The sequence below is a fragment of the Bidens hawaiensis genome, unplaced genomic scaffold, assembly GCF_021521415.1.
Source record: "Bidens hawaiensis isolate Kalapana, Puna unplaced genomic scaffold, B.hawaiensis_p1.1 tig00046789_1, whole genome shotgun sequence".
Taxonomy (NCBI): Eukaryota; Viridiplantae; Streptophyta; class Magnoliopsida; order Asterales; family Asteraceae; genus Bidens; species Bidens hawaiensis.
The window spans coordinates 80520-95876 of NW_027506000.1; the positions used below are offsets into that span (position 1 = coordinate 80520).

General features: G+C 35.0%; 2 pseudogenes across 1 annotated transcript; both read right to left on the reverse strand.

The window, feature by feature from the left end:
- Nucleotides 1–10608: 10608 nt before the first annotated feature.
- LOC143616323 (uncharacterized) lies at nucleotides 10609–12222 on the reverse strand (annotated as a pseudogene).
- Nucleotides 12223–12873: 651 nt separating this feature from the next.
- On the reverse strand, nucleotides 12874–15068 carry LOC143616320 (glycolipid transfer protein 1-like; annotated as a pseudogene). The gene is made up of 6 exons (XR_013150641.1): nucleotides 14910–15068; nucleotides 14667–14722; nucleotides 14110–14240; nucleotides 13908–14032; nucleotides 13095–13226; nucleotides 12874–12998 (listed from the first exon to the last, which is right to left on the reverse strand). The product of XR_013150641.1 is annotated as a glycolipid transfer protein 1-like (transcript).
- Between the last annotated feature and the right edge of the window lie 289 nt (nucleotides 15069–15357).

A 15357-nucleotide genomic window follows, 5' to 3' on the forward strand; every position in this document is an offset into this window, starting at 1 on the left:
TCTCTTTTCTTTCCGCCGTCCCGCCTTCTTTTCTCTTGTCGCCATCCCCCCCCCTTTGTTTAAACCTTGAGCCTTGAACCCCTTTTTCTCTTAACTCCTTGCTTGTCCTTTGGCTCTTCCCGCCTAAGGATGTCTGCGCAGCTCCACGCGCTAAACTCCTTACAAGGAAGCCTGCGTGAAGATTGACTGTTCCTGCGCTACGCGCTAGGAACTATAGTTCTTCCCGCGGCGCGCTAAGAATGATACTTCTCCGCGCGACGCGCTAAGAATTGTAGATCCTCCCGCGACACGCTGTAAATTTGTAGTTCTTCTCGCAGCGCGCTAAGAATTGTAATTCTTCCCGCGACGCGCTAAGGATTTATGTTCTTCCCGCGACGCGCTAAGGATTTCAGTTCGTTCCGCGACGCGCTAAGGATTTGTGGTTCTTCCCGCAGCGCGCTAAGGTTTGTCTGTGTCAGCCTTCTGTGTGTGCCTTCGCGCTCGCGCACTCGGCTTTCTCGCGCTAAGTCTTGTGTCTTTTATCTTGATTTATCCAGCCGTTTACCTTTGGTGATATCTTATCTTTTGGGCTGTTGACCTAACTTGCTTTGTGTCTGAAAAGTTACTTTCGGCGCAGCATGCGCGTCAATCCTATTGGTTGACAGAAAAAGGTGACTGACAATATCTTTTGAGATCTTCTTTTCCTTATCTTGAACAGTGTTTGCCTGACATATCCCATATGCTGTGAACAGTAACCTGACAGCTTTTTCCCCTTTTCCTGCTGCCATATCTTTTGCTTAGATTTGGTGAGATATTTTCCCCTTTTTCCGGGATTGTGTTCCCTAGGGTTTGCCTATTTATACCCAGCCATTTTCTTTAACATTTCACACACAGACACTTAATCTCTTCTCCTTCTCCCTGCTGAAGATCCTCGCAGCGCAGCCGTCAACATAACTCCAGCTCTCCTTGCCTCTGTTTTTCTTTCTCTTCTTTTCTGCCCAGATCTCGGTTAGTAAATGTTTATAATTTGTTTAAGTAAATCGATGCATATTACCTATGGTTAGTTATAATCAAGACACTAAAACCAATCGTTAAACCGATAATCTTATTTATAGGTTAACTTTGCTTGTTTGGTTCTTGCTTTATTTATCTTCATCGCACCGTTTATCATGTGAGTTATCTCGTACCTAATCCCTTTTTATTTTTAATGTTTTGGGATGTTCATGTGTTCATACAAACTTAGAGTCTTAAACTGTTTATGAACTTTAGTCGCGCAGTATCCCATGTGTTGAGGATGTTTACTTGGCTGTTATTTGTATGTGTGTATCATTAACCGCTTTGTTCGGCCTATTCCGAAGTTTTCATGGATCCATTAGATGAACACGGGAGACCTATCGTTTACGGTTTTTTTCATTGTTTACACTTGCACTGATGTTTTCTCGTTTTTTGTGCTCAAATGGGAGCACGGATTGAACTATGAGCTGTGATCTATCTTAGGCTTGATCACAATCTGATTACACCCTTGCTAAACTCTAGACATACACGTGTTGCGCGCAGATTTACTGTATTGCATTAAACTTGATTTCTCACCAACACGCAAGTGTTTGACGTTTATTTTAACACATGTTCAGGTTTGCAGTAGCTGTTTTGGAGCTTGAGGACTTAGGAAGTTTTCTTTTATTTTGGACCTAGATTAAAATGTATCAAGACAAGTATATGTTGATCGAATACTTTGCTTTATAATATAATGATTTTTGTTGATTTATGTTATCTTGTGTTGCGCTGCGCGCGCGCGATAAATGTGTATTAATAAATATTGACACCCAATAGTGTCACGGGTAATGAAACAATATGTGGCGCCCCGATGTATAATCCGCCTTTGGTCGGGGTGTGACACTGCTGCCCCTAGACCCCGCTGCCAGGGGCGCTGCCCCCGGACCCCCATTCGTTGTGGGTTATGGATAAACTAGAAACGTGATATAGATAGTGATAGTTAATCGATACATGTAATCATTATACAGTTAGCCATGCACAACTCAAGAAAGGAATAACTATTAACGGTGAACGTAACCGCATTCAGGTGAGTTTCTAGCCCCATTTCCTTGCTATGTTTTCGGGGCTGTGTGCATACTCGATGTGATTAATTAATACACTTATCCTATAGGTGTATGCCATATATGTATTATGTGAAATGTATGAATGATTTCTTGTCGGTACATGAACGATCTTCGGAATTGCATGTACTTCCAGGAAATGGTTTGATGGTATATGTATGTTGTAAATGAAGAATGAATGATGTATGTATGTGCGAAACTTACGATTATGTTTATAGAAAGTATGTTATGAAGGTATGGAAGAAAGGGTACCGTACCCTAATAATATCCGAGGATGAAGGGTGACCGGACCCTAATAATATCCAAGGTGAAAGGTGACCGGACCCTAATAATATCCGAGGATTGAGGGTACCGGACCCTAATAATATCCGAGGATGGAGGGTACTGGACCCTAATAATATCCGAGGTATGTAGGGCGAATGCTCTTTATAACGTAAGGTTAGTTATGTATGTGTATGAAAGATTGATGGACAGGTTAAGTATATAATGCGTACCTTCGGGCACATATATGTGTATGTAAAGTAAGTTATGTGATTAACTAGAACTCAATCAGCGTAGCTGACTTTTAGTATGCACGCAGGCAAGTAGGTTGAGGCAGCTCGCGTGATTGAAGACACATGGCATGGAATCGAAGATACTGGCATCTCGAAGAAATGTTGTGATGTTTTTAAAGACTATGTTTTGTTTTAATTGACTATGAATGTTTTATAAGACAAGATTTGAAGGTTATGTAAGATATTATGGTTAAAGTTTTATATTCTGCGTAAAGTTTCAATTAACTCTGATTCGTAGAATTGTGTTTATGAGTAAATCCAACACCAAAGTAGGGCTACCGGTAACGGGGCCTTACATTGTAAGTTCGTAACTAGTGGATTTTAACGTCTTGTTAGCGTATTAACAACTTTTGTCGGTTAAAAAAATATTATTCTAAACTAGATTTTCATAGGCAAAACCATACGTTGAAACCCGGGAGTTGGTAAAACACGAACGTTACGACGATGAGTCGACACAAATTCGGTTAGTACTGGCTGCGTTCGTAACAATATAGACACCATTGGTAAAATTTGAGGGTTAAAACTCAAAATATTAATTCGTCAAATTAACATATAAAAGCTTTAAAAAAACAAAATATTTAAGACGATGTCTAGTTGGTTGGCAAACCCAGGCGGTGGTAAAACCAAAGCGTTGTCGATCCCGAGCATTGAGGCGGTAACTTGACACGAATTTGGTCGGTTTTGATTACGTACCTTACGGCACCGGAACTAAAAAACGAAAAAAATAAATAACTGGAGGTGGACCAACGGCCAATTTGGGGGGGGGGGGTCGGTAGCGTTGTCGGTCATGGGCTTTAAATAAAGCCGCGAGTCTCCGCGAACTCGGCCGGTTTCTTTCAGATTTGTTGTGGTACCGAAACTAAAAAAATTGATGTTTGATCAGTTTCCATTACGTTTATTGTGATAACTAAACTAAAAAAAATACAAAATTCGTCGACCAATAAGGTGCCACCATGTGGCCCAGTAAGCCACTTGCGGCACCAAACTTGTAAATTATATATAGTTATAATTTACGTTGTTTTCTTTAATGGGTTGAAGTGACCACACCAAATTGACCATAGAAGCTTACTGGATGTGGGTACACAATATCACAATGCTATCTTGGTTACTCCATCGAAATTTAAGGAGTGAATTAACTAGCGCTTCAAACGGGTCGAGCCGAGCAGCCCCTTACAGTCACTACTCGAGCTCGGCTCGTTAAGCTTTATTGAAGCTCAAGCTTGGGCTTGTATACAAAAAATTGAAGCTTGAGATCGTCTCGAGCTCATTTGGGAAAAATCTTAAACAAGCCTAATGTGTGTGGTACCTTAAACAAGTCAAAGCGCGGATCGAGCTCAGCAGTGCATTGTGATATAACACATAGAAGTACAAAACATTTAAAACTTAAAAATACACAAGACTTGTTAAGGCTTAACAAGCCTAAACAATCTTCTCATACAAGGCGCGAGCTCAAGCTCGATAAGGCGTAACTCGTTTCAAGATTTTTATTGATCCAATCTTAAGTAGCTCGGGGGGGAGGGGGGGTTGGCTTGACTCGTATAGTCGTATGCACCACTATATTTAACAGACAAAACTAACAACCATTCATCAAAATGACCTAATTTGTGAAAACAAGTTGTGTTCGTATCAACCTGTGTCATCTTAGGCCGTCCGGATTGATGTGTTCGACTTGATGTTTCATATTTGTCGTTTTATCAAATTCAAGGTTCATATCGAGTTTGACAGGACAACTCGCAAACACAACCAATTTAATATAAGCGTCTTAATAATGATTCCGCATCTTCTTACGTATATACATGTAGCATGTAGAGTAGAGGGGACAATGTGAGTGGGTTGGGTTGGGTTGGGTTGGGTTGGATTTGAGTGATGGGTTAGAATGGGTATGGGTCATAATGAATTTTTAAAATAGAGGGTTATGATGTGTATGGGTCAAGATAGGTAAAGTTTATTCATCTTGACCCAATTAAAGGTTAAAATACAAAGGGTTTCAAAAACCCTTAAAAAATATTCAAAAAAAATAAAAAAAAAATAATTCAAAATATAAATAAAAAACGCAAAATGTAAAATAATTAAAATGTTTCCCCCCGTCGCCCTTGTTCATTATAAAAAAAATGGTTTTGTATCGGTTCAGGCTCAATTTTTCGGTTTTGTTTGCTCCGGTTTTGCTTTTTTTCATTTCGTTTGATTTCGGTTTCAATGATTTTGGTTTCGATTTCTCGGTTTATATTCGGTTTCGTGGGGTTTGTTTAAACTAAAATTGGATGAAGCTTGTTTTAGTCCATTCTAACCCATTCTAATCCATAACCAAAAATCCATAACATTTCCTCAACCCATCTTGACCTCTTTGAAAAATTGTTTTGATTCATCCTAACCCATTCCATTTTTAAAAATTAACCAAATTAACCTAAAACAACCTATTTGGATTTGTTTTGCCACCCCTAATGTAGAGTTTAAAACTTTAAGTTAACCTATCAATAACCATCATTTCTACTAAATAAGTTTTTTACATGTGAAAAATGTGTCGCCTTGATAAGTGTCTAAATATACGTGCCAATATTTATGCCCTCCAAAACAGTTTTACCAATGTATTTGCATACGTAAAGATGTAAAACCCTAACTTGTTCTGATTTTAATTGTGCCTAAACCATACCAAACACACGTTTTTTTTATTGTGCCTAAACCACACCATAACTTGTTCTTGTTTGTTTTTTCTTCATATTTATTGTAGATATGAATATTGCTGCTATCAGTGAAGGTATAAGAACTTATTGGTCGGGTAGTGACAGAGAAACTGCCAGGAGACCGATATTTTTTTGGTTTAATATAAAGCTTGTAGTATCGTATTAAGGAACAAACCCATTTTTTTCGGCAAGTGAACCCATTATCATTTAAAAAAAATATTCGAACTCATTGATTATGAAAACATAGTTAAAGGTAATTAGTTTTTTTTATTCCGCCTCTTCTTTCGTGTATACATTATACATGAAACTGAATATCGTATCTTTTATGACGGTACAACACCAGTTCGATCCCAAACTGCAAACTATCAACACCAAAGAAATGACATATCTTTAAGCTCAAGACTACTGTTTTAAGATATATCAGATATGTCATTTCTTTGGTGTTGATGGTTTTCGGTTTGGGATCAAACTGGTGTTGTACCAACATAAAAGATACGATATTCAGTTTATGTATTTACTAGTACCGTACTAACCCATATCCAACCGAACAACCACTGGTATCAATATTCATTTTTATGGTTTTTGATTTTGGTATTAGTCGGTTTCGATATTCTTTCACTAACATTCCAACCCCTCCGTATCGCCAAAAGCGATATCGTGTTCAAGTTGTATTTTCAATCATTTTTTTGTTTAGGTATTTTTCCGGCTTTCGGTTCGGTACTAATCTCATCTCTATTTTAATGGTCGGCTTTCAACAATATTTTAACACTTTTTGATTTTTTTTACTATTTATATATGTTTATACCTAAACATGAGGCCAACTTCCTTGTAATAAGGTATTATATAGTTTCAGCTTATCTTCGCACATGTTTTAATAAGTCATATTGTAAGTATACATGCACAATATTCTCACCGCATCAAACCTACAAAAGATATAAACATGCAACTGTAAGATTTGATTTGTTAACTAAATAAACATGCAACCTTAAAATTTCCGTTTGGAAATACATAAATAAGTTTCATTATCATTGTAACAGTCAAACCTAAAATGTATGCTACAATGAAACGTTTGGAACCCAACCTCTTATCCACCGAATTGGATATATATAGTTATATACACGTGCATTAATGATGCAAACATATTTAGATTTTTTAAGTTTTTATTTCTAATATGTTGTAATTCATTTTAGCATATTTTACTTGTTAAACTAAATGAGACATGCATGTTCAACTCATACTTCATCTTCTAAATGAATATATCGTGTTTAAATTAACGGAGTTATAAATACTACTTTGTTTTTCATTATATAAATTTTTACTCTAAAGTATACATACATATATATCACTTTGTTTTTCATTTGTATATTTCATTTGATAAATCTCTCAAGAACATAACACTAGTCGTTTGGTATTAGTTTTGTAGCAAAGTAAGTTTAATTTTAAAACGTTGGTATAACACGATAACCATAGTCATACAAGAATCTAATTACAACTATATTAATTTTTTTACTTCGGTTCATTTAAGTGTTTAGAGCCGGAAGTCTCGATGTTAACAATATCTATCCTGAAGGTTTGTTTTTTGTTTTTTTTGTTATATTTTGTACACACTGATTTCATGTTTAATTTTTTCATGTTACTTGACAACCATTCATATTTTTTATAAATAAAAGTTATATTTTCTTACCATTTATATAATGCGTTATTTTTGGATTTTAAAAAACATGTATTTGGATCTTTGATGGTAGTTGTGTTTGTTTAAAACCTCACCACCATGTCTAATCGCCTAACTACATAAGAAATGTTTTTACCTAGTTTTGTCTTGAATCTCATTTCAAACGTCACTAATTGATACATTTTGCATCATAGTTTTGTTCTATACTTCTATATACAACTTGACTCGTCAACCTTTCTTCCATTTTTCTAGAAGATAATCAATACTTCATTTCTATATTGTTCTTGCTGAAAAAATAACCAAGTTTTTTTTTTCGATACTTCTATATACAACTTGACTCGTCAACCTTTCTTCCATTTTTCTAGAAGATAATCAATACTTCATTTCTATATTGTTCTTGCTGAAAAAATAACCAAGTTTTTTTTTTCGGGGGTTTTCTAGGGTCTGACGAAATGTTTGGTCCTCAATACTAGTTATAATTAAGACATCCCCACTTTGATGAGGTGGTAGGGTGATGGTGTTAAATAGAAGGTCAGGGGTTCACAATATACGGAAATTTAGTCGTTCAAAAAAAATTATAATTAATTATATACAAAGTAAATTAAGTACGAAAGATATTTTCTATACTTGTTTTTATCTCCCGGGTCATCGATACTGCACTTTGACAGTGAAAAGGGTTTTACTCATGTAGACACCACTATCATGACACACCATATAGTGATCCATGGTGTGTTCGTGTGTGTGGGGTGGCCATTGGAGCACTCACACCCATGGAAGATGAGCCATTGGGGGCCGTGGGTTTCAAGGAATCGTAGCTGTTATTAAACGATTTTAATAGAAAAATATTAAAATTAACAAGAAAACTCTATAAATAAATGGTATATATTCTTTTTATCCTCTGGCTTCTTCCTTAATATATATTTTTTTACCTTGACCCTATAACTAGTTGGTATTTTTATTCATATATTTTTTTCTATTTTTGTAATAATTAAAATAAATAATGTTACTTTCTAAAATAATATTTAAAGATGGATTAAAAAGTTAATTTAAATGCATAATCACTATAACTTACCAGTAGATACATTTATTGATATTAAAACTCCTAATGTGTAGGTGGCAATGTGACATATATGAATACACTTTTACTAGCACCATCAATTACCTTTAGACATAAACTTATAAAATGTACAATGATATAGCATTTGAAAATGACCCAAATCCAATCCCATAACTTAGTTATAGAGCTTTTAAATTTAACTACGCCTAAATTACGTGCTCTTTCTAATATACTATCAAGACATAAGTAAGTACTAGACGTGTACAACACCAGTTTCGGTTTAAAACAAGTTAGAACATGCTTTTGTCAAAACCAATCCTAGTTCGGTTTCAAACCGGTTTTCAAGTGAAAGGGACCTATTCTGGTTGTTAATATGTTTTTAACATACTCAATTATTTTTAACCAGTTTCAACAGAGGGGTTTCCGACGCAATTTCAACCCAACGATCTAGGAAGGAATACGAAACAATTTGTTTATACCTCTAGGCATAACAGTTTGCCGACCCTTTTTAATGGTGTTATTTTCCGCTCTCAGGACTTTCACTATAAAAATTGACTTGTGTAATCTCTAGGCTCATGTCTCTATGCGACTATGACAACGAGAAGATCCGTCACCTTCGCCTTTTAATGTTGGTTTTATAGTTAAAACTTTTGGAGACTGCATTCCCCATATTTAAAAGAACAACATATGTCGTTTAATTTTAGGTGATGGTGAAGCATGAAGGAAAAAATGTAACGATAGTGTATGTTGACATGTTATCATCAAACTACTAGAAGAAAATGACAAAACTTTTTATTTTTCTTATCTAATGATGGTGTGACATATCCCTTTCATTATTATGATATGGGATGGTCTTAGACCATGTTTGAGAGTGCTTTTATTTTTTGCTTTTTGCTTTTTGTAGCGGTAAAATGTTTAAAATGGGGTATTTTGGACATTTTACCGCTCCAAAAAGCAAAAAGATAAAAAGAAAAGCACTCCCAAACACTCACTTAATATCTTTTATGATTTTCCTTTATTGGTTTTATATTAAAGAATAAAGAGCATGAAATGATGGCCAGGCCCGGTCAATCCTCACTATACTTTAGATAGACGTGCTGTGTGTATTGTTTGATTCGGTTCGGTTAATAGCTTCAATCAAATTAACCAATAAGTTTTTGGTTAATACGTTCGTTTTATTCGGTTTTTGGTTCAATCAAATTTAGGCTAAAATATTTTCTTAGATGTATATAAAATGGATGCTTAAATACATGAAAAGAATGTATAAATACATAAAATTGTGGTATAAATACATAAAATGGTGGTATAGAACATGAAATACATAAACATAAAATGGAGAAATAAAAGTTAGAAATGTATGAAAATATTAATGGTTCGGTTCGATACAATAATTTTGATTAACCAAGGGAACAAAAAATAACTGATAACCACTTCTTGACTATGTCAGTTGTCGGTTAATCTCGATTCGATTTGGTATATGCTCACCACTACTTTTAGGTTGTATATTGGACAAATGGTTGAAGTCCTAATTATTTGTTGGGTTTAATAAAATAGCGGGTTTGAAAAAGGTTTGTGTTTCTAGTTATAAATTGTTTAAGAGACCCACTACAATTAAAAGCTGGCCTTGATGAGAGGAGAGACTCATACATATCTTTTTTAAAATGTTTTATTATCAAACGTTTTAGAGTAAAATTTATATCTAATGCACCAAATATAATGTATTATTTATACTGATAAAAAAGTTTGGACGTATAAATAAAGTGAAATTTCAGTTTTGGAAGGTGGACGGAATGGAGCCGGAATAGAGATGAGGGAAAGCCGTGAAAAAAAAGGCCGGTCGGTAACACCAATCCTGGATCCGAGAGTTCAATTTATGGAATTTTTCCCGTCTTCTTCCACTCATTTTTACAGTTTTTAAGTAGTTTTACACTTCATATGAGAGACAAAGAGCGACTCCCATATATAAAGCCTAAAAACGAATGTTATCATATAAAGTGTGGGACAACCTAAAGTATACACGTATACTAAACAGTTATTGAAAGTTGAAACGTTAGAATTGGTCAAGTAATTCACACTTGATGAAATTATTTTATTACTTATTAACCGGTATCCAAAAAAATCAAAATTTGGTTTAAAAAACGTCTAGTTTCATACCGGGCCAGATCACGTGTCTTAATATAATAATAATAATAATAATAATAATACAAGAGAATCAATGATATGTTAAAATATTACTAACTTCTCTTTACTCGTCTAAAATTACCTTTTCTCAAAGTTGACAGTCAATGCATGCCAAAAAAGTACTTGTTTGCCCCAATGGCCTAAAACATTGAAACTAATTAAAACCATAGTAAGTATTTAATACAAAGCTAAACTTTATGATTATATATACTTGTTATTACAATGTTATAACTTAGTAAAGCTAGAATGATTGTATTTTATTGTGATAACTTTTTGCAATAAGAATAGTAGAGTGAATTGATAATAAACTGGTCATGTATTATAAATAGCAAAAAAGATAGCATGAATCTTGTTTCCAAGTTTCATATAAGAAACAATGAGTAACTGGCTAAATTAAAAAAAATAAAAACATGAAATGAATGCATTTGAGGTCATTTTTCTGCATCTGAGCTTGCGGATGCTTGCGAATTACCATCGTCCTTTGTTTTCTTTGTCCGAATCCTTTTTGGGAGTTCGGGCAATGACTCGTCTTGAGCGTGTCGACCCTCGGCGCCTCTAGTGTGGTGTCGTCTTGGTGGATGCCTTGGTTTGGTTTGAGAATCCAGGTCGGGTTCGTTTTCCACTGATCGATGGCGCCGGTGTCTAGATTTTGCCTTTTCTTGACGATCTCTTCCCGGGATTCTTTGGCCATTATCTGTAATTTACAGATTGTTTTGTGTTAAATAGATTGTTTAATACAAGCTGCACAATGATTGATTTGGGTTATAGTTTAAGGTTGCGTCTAAAACAAACGCCACTAACACACTATCCAGACACCACTGGTATGGTTCACACAGACCAAATATTGTAGAGGAAAAATGGTCTTATGGGCCGTTTGATTGGTGAAAAATGGTCATATAGGTCGTATGAGATGCAAATCATATGTATGATGTGTTTGATGGACAAAACCATGCGAATGATATAATATACATGTATGACGTGACATAATCCGGTGTGCATAGTCGATTTTTATGTAACGTGCACACCGATGTACGCTTTTTGGGTGATCTTTGTATAACAGCCACCTAATTTAATTATCCTAGTAAAATCAAAAGGTTTATACGAGTCAAACAAGTTGAAAGTTGTCCCCAAGTATATCTTTAATACTAAAAACCTTCCAAATTTTGAAAATTTACATAGTAATTACAATAACATGCTTCTTGTAATAATATTTAACACGTTAACCGTTTATAAACAAAATGGCAAATAAAAGTTCGAATCCAGGCTCGTTTTGACTTATTCAATAAACGAACCAGGGTTTACCCCAAATTTGTTTTCACAGGTGTCACAGCCCGTCTGACCTGCCTATTTTGCGCTGCTAGACTTAATCGTTTGGGTTCACATGTGAAACCGTAAAACGGGTTAGAATCTTGGCTTTTAGGTTTAGACGTTGGTCTTTATAGGATTTAACAATTATTATCATTGTTAGATAGCATTGATTCAGGCATTATATTAAAGTTTGAACTATTCTAACCTTCAGAAAGCCATTCAGGACCATCATGACTCGAGGCTTCGGATACGTTCGATGATCCAGATTGAGGTGTACCAAACTCCCTCATCTGTACCCAAAACACACACAAAAAAAATATATCAAATTTTCTATTATAAAGCCAAATGAATAAATGCAACATTGAGAAACATGAAGCCTACCCAGCTGGGAGATGCTTGGGCCTGTCCGTCACATCCGAAATGCGTAACATGTTTAACGTCCGTTGGACCACCAATCTGTAATTCCTGTTTTTTCTCTTCTTCTGCATAAAACAGAACGCGTTAACATAAAGGTTAATAATTATGGAATCACGAAGAGGAACAATGAAAGGAGGCTGACCAAAAACTTGGGAGATATATCTAAGGCCTTTAAGAAGTCCTTTATTTAACCTTATGAGTATTCATCTTCAAATTATGGATATATGGTTTGGATGAAGATGGGGTCTTTTGACCCCATAAAATGCCGGATACAATTTAGGTAGATTTAACCAAATTGAATATTGATGCATATGAATGCAGGGGGTATCAGAAACAAGCCAGAAAGGATACAAGACAAGGAGAAATAATAATAATAATAATATTAATAATTAATGATAACAATATTAAAGAATCAAGAGAATTAGATGATGAATTATGAATATGAAAGTTTGTGTTAGATAAAGAGGGAGAGAATAGGAAGAAGTTGGGAAACTATGCATGTATAAAAAAATAACAAATAGGAAAATCATGTTATTTTTTTACCAAATATATTACCAACAAAAACTCAAATCAAATTGGCAAAACGTAACCGCTCATGCGCCATTTTACGAGTGCCGGTTGGACATTGGTGCAGAAGTTTACTCTTTATACATTTAACCTTGGCGCATGGTTAAGCATTAGAGATCTCATATTCTAATCCAACTCTCACTAGTTTATACTTTTTACCTTTAACCCCCTAAAAGGCCGCCTAATAACTAGCGTAAGCTACGTTCTACCTGGTCACACTAGTTAGCAAGCTATTGGTGGGGCTACTGAGTTTTTCAGTGACAAGGCTTTCACGGTATGAAAGAAAAAGACTTCATATAGCGTCCAACCAAAAATATTGTATAAATGTTAATTAATAAATTGCAAAAAAAGAAATGGTACACATGGTAGTTTAGTGCATCCTCAATGAGGTTTAACAAATGAAGCAAATAACCAATAACTCCTTTTTGTTCAAAACTATGCTTTCATATCATCCAAACCATGAGTAGCCTGCCAAATAGAACCACATAAATTAATTAACAAAATTAAATTGAGGCAGTTAAATCATACTCAATGTGTATTAACTACTAAGCATTATGATCTCACCAAGAACTTGTGATTCTCCTGAAGGAACGGTGTGAATGTTGCACAGAATTTATTAATATCAGATTTTATGTCACCTTTCCCACCCACAACTTCTATGAACTTCTTCCTGTCTGGAGCAAGCTTCATTGCAACCTATGAATCCAGTTTCGGATTATAAACAAGCAAATTATTTATAGATAATAGTTTAAGTTGATAACTTTTAAACACTATAACATAAGATATTCTCATCAACTCTAGTCGGATTTGTTCGATCGATGGCCTAGTTCGTTCAAATACTCAAATTCATTGCTCAATAGATGGTTAGATTTGTTCAATCAAAGTTAAAAAAACCCAGACCCGTTTAATGCTAGTCAACTGCATAAGGCGCCACATCATGCATAAGTTCGCATCAGACAGCAAACAAGAGCCATTGATTTTTTTATTTTATTTGGATATAAATACTCTAAATTACAAATTTATAACAACATAAATGTGTATAAAATATTGTGTTTAAACTATAAAAGTTAATACTATATCTCTTAATTTTGAAAATTTGGCTTAATATACCAAGCCATTTTAAGTTTATGACACAAAAACACATTTTACCTTTTTAAAAAACATAAACGGGCTAAATGCACTCAAACCATGGACCCACCAGGTCGACCCAAACCCACCCGTTTAGCTTAACACATCACAAGTTCAACCCGAACTGACCTGAACCCATTCAGACTAAACCCAAACCTGCGAACTTTGTGTTGGATTTATGTCGTGCATAAATCTACACCCCTAGTCATATAAACTATACAAGCATAATAACGGAAAAGGAATACTTACTGTAAAAGTAGAACTGGCCAACCAGCCATGATATTTCTTAAGTGTTTTATTATAGGCTTCATGACATAGCCCAATCTTCATGATCCATTAGGTTACGGAATAATTCAACTATGAAATCCATTGCCCTAAAATAATAAAAACTTGTGAGAATGAAGGGTATTTTGGGCTTTATTATTTCGGTTAACTGAGGCGTCATCGTCACCGAGTTAGCCATAGTAGACCGTTGGTGCAGCTTGATGAACCTTTTGCTTTTTTTGCTGCAACCTCCACTTGAACCATACTGTATAGCTTCTCAAATTCTGCTGGCTTGGACAGATATTTGTTCTCCAACCTCTGAAAAAAAAACTCATAAAATAGACGGACAACCAAGAATATTACATGTCACATGAATTCGAAAGAGAAACACGAGACACAAATGTTTTATGTTTGGCACAATGGTGTATGAAACAAGTAAAAGACGAACGTTTGATTATTCTCATTCCAAAAGGGTTATCTTTTCTCTTAAAACAAGTTGCAGATGAACAACCCGAATTTCGTTATTACAAAGAGAGGGTCTAACAGTGAGTAAAGATAATAATTGAATCGACTCAAAAAGAACAAGTTGCAGCGCAGTGTTATTAAGCAGTTGAGCAGCACACATTCATTTCCACAACAGCAAAATAAATCCAAATTAATGACTGAAAAACAGATTTGGCATCAAGGTTGACAGCATATATTCATACAGATATGCAAATTCGTAGGGAAAGGAAGATTACTTACAGTTATATTACCACCGACATCAGTCTTGACAAGCGACATAGCTGCTCCAAATTGGTCTGGTATCGAGTAAGAAAACTAAAATGTAAGTTGTTGAATAGCTAAACTCATAGATACTTGGATTTCTTATTAGATTTGGAGTTTATTAGATCTATTTTAATGCCATTTATCTTGGATTTCCTCTAATAACAGTTCACGCCTATAAGTGATAACAGATAAGTTCATATCGATAAAGCAAGAGCATACCAATAACAGGCAATATCTGTTTGCAGACTTCTAAGAAAGGCTTTGTAAGTATTTCTCCTTGTTCAGACTTGACATGCTTCATTCCTTCTAAAGCAGGAGCAAAAACTGTCCCTTCCATATTAACAGTTGCAATTACTGCAACAGTAAAAAATATTGGATTAGATCAAATGCTTAACTTCGCTTCATTCTGCCCTATATACAGTCGGAAACAAAAGGCAAAATGTATTAAATTCATCAACAAAAACTAGCACAACTCTGTCAGTACGTTACACAAACAAGACCAAAAAGCTTCCACATAGCTCACCCGATTATAGAATAACAATAATAAAACAGAAATAAAGGATTATGCACTGTAAATCTGTAACAACTAACACCATTAACAAACCACAAGTTACAAATAGGGGTGTGCATGAAACCGAAAAACCAAGCCGAAACAAAAACCGGCGGT